Below are 2,382 nucleotides of genomic sequence, written 5' to 3'. Positions count from 1 at the left end.
TGGCTACGATGATGATGATGACAAGAATCCTCCAAGTCCAGATCTTATGCTCCCTTTGTGGGGTCAGGTACGCCAGTGAGTCATACCAGAGTGCTACTGCACCCGAAAGTTCAAGAATTAGTTTATTTCCCTTGACCCATCGATATTGAAACCATGGCAACCACGAAACTGACACCAGAGAGTGCATCCCTGTTTGGATGCCAACAGGCCTTATGCTGAAACCTTGAAATGGAGTGTCTTGTCTTGTATACAACAAATTACACATGCACAGTACGAGTCTCATCTTTTGGAGAAACTGTTCAAACAACACCCTCTGTGTCTTTTTACTCATAGGAACTGTCTTTTCTTAAAGCTGAATTTCATACATTGTCGCCATCTGGCCTTCTCTTGTGATGATGGTCGTGAAACTGAAGATATTTTGCCTCTTGTTCTTTCTGTGCATGAACAAGTAAATTATATGCCTCCCTTCTTTTCACATGATATCTGCCCAGCAGACAGCTCCCAGAGGCATTTCTCCTCATAGAAGTAATATGTGCCATGGTGGAATTTGTAGACGTGTAGTGCAGAGTGCCCTTGTTCGCACATGTGACACATATGTCATGTCAGAAGCGATTTTGCTTATTCGAACGAAATAGAACTTTGTTGTATCCCATTTTCTTTTTTTAGTGTCTCGTTCTAGCAGGAAGCAGCATAGGTACTTAAGAAAAATCCCTGCAAGTACTGACAGACTAGTAATAGGAGAGATAGCACAATCGAGGAGCTTTGCAATGTATTTGGTATTCTGTTGCATGATTGTATTCATATTTTTTTTCAAATGTTGAAATAAAAACCAGCACCTGTAATCAATGTACTTAATGCTAATGGCTCATTCCATTCCTCAAAGCTGTTATTAATTCCTTCAGTCTGATTTGTAAATGTCAATTAATTTTTTTTCCCATGTATGTTATGAGGTAGTATTGAGAATTAGAGAATGGAAAGGATTGTTACAAGATACACAAAGGCTTGAGGATAAAAGATTAGAATAGGGAAATTACAATAATCTCATTAAGTGTCTCATTCACTGCCATTACCCAAAGTGAAAGAAACGAAACTTCCAAAATATCAGAGGCTCTAACTTGTAATTCAATCCCAGAAATAGAAATAAACATTGACTCTCACTATTGAAATCTACTCTTGAATTACCCTATAATTGAAACAAAAGAAAACAAATTGTCCTCTTCTTGATAATAAGAAAAATTCCAGGTCGTGGTTGAAAATGAGAATACTATGGGTTTAGTGGCAACTTACCACCCTTCTCATTCTCACCTGACAAAGTGTTAGTGCTCAACTCAGTGGATTCTTTCCATGTTTTATTATTATGCACATGTGTGCTTATATTCGTGTATTTGAGGTTGTACATTTTTGTATTGCACTGTCGAATGTAAAGCGACTTAATTCGTTTGTTTGGTTTTGTTTTGTTTTTTCAATGTGCTCTGATGCCATCACTGCGTAATTGTAAGCATATTGCAAGCCATTCCATAGATGTGTTCGTAGTTGTTTTAAAAAAAGAATTTGAGAAAACAGACAAAATAAAAAAACAAAGATAGTGGTGTTTAACACTGTTTATACAAAACTCGCGCAACGCAACAGAGATGATGATTTAAAACATCAAGAGTAGTCTAGCTGTCAGAAGTTTTATGTTAACCCATCTATGCCTCTAACATCTACAACTGTGTAAGGAGGATGTTATCTTTGTTATTTTTTTTTGTTGCCCAGTTCATACTGAAAAGAAAAACTTCTGAAGTTGTGTAGGTGAACTGTGTATGTTAGCTATGATTTCACATGTAAGATGAACTCTGCCCTTCCATAATGCAAATATAAGTTTGCATTGTCATAAGTTTGCACTAGCTGACATGTTACATGGATCGGAGAAGTCCTGTTCATAACACAAAGATCATTAGTTTGCAAAAGGAAGAGGGGAAATTTAAACCACAGGGTTTTTCGCCGCACTTGCAATGTTGTCCCCTTTCTACTTAATCATAGCCGCTTGCAATTTGTGTTTGTGTGTGTTTATATCTGCGTTTGTGTGTGTTTATATCTGCATTGTCAGCATCAATGTGAGGCCGTGATTGTGGGAGGGTGAAAGAAACTGCATGGTCCACATGTTGGCAGCTCTGGATTCGCTTCACCAAAGACTTTGTGTGTGGCGTCAGTTTCGCAGTAGAACAGTAATTGCCCAGTCTCTATTCCATGTGTTGCCCTTTTGTATTCACTTTGATCAAATCAGTTATCAGTGTTCACCAATTCAAATTTACTTTCAGTAAACCTTGTAAAGCAAGTTTATTGTTTACTGTTGTTTTGTACCATAATGTTGTATATATCACAAACTCTATAAGAGGCCTG

The sequence above is a fragment of the Diadema antillarum genome, unplaced genomic scaffold (assembly GCF_040938485.1).
Source record: "Diadema antillarum isolate AM-2024a unplaced genomic scaffold, OU_Dant_1.0 seq00001270_RagTag, whole genome shotgun sequence".
NCBI classification, from domain to species: Eukaryota; Metazoa; Echinodermata; class Echinoidea; order Diadematoida; family Diadematidae; genus Diadema; species Diadema antillarum.
Note: the sequence above shows the minus strand (reverse complement) of the source record.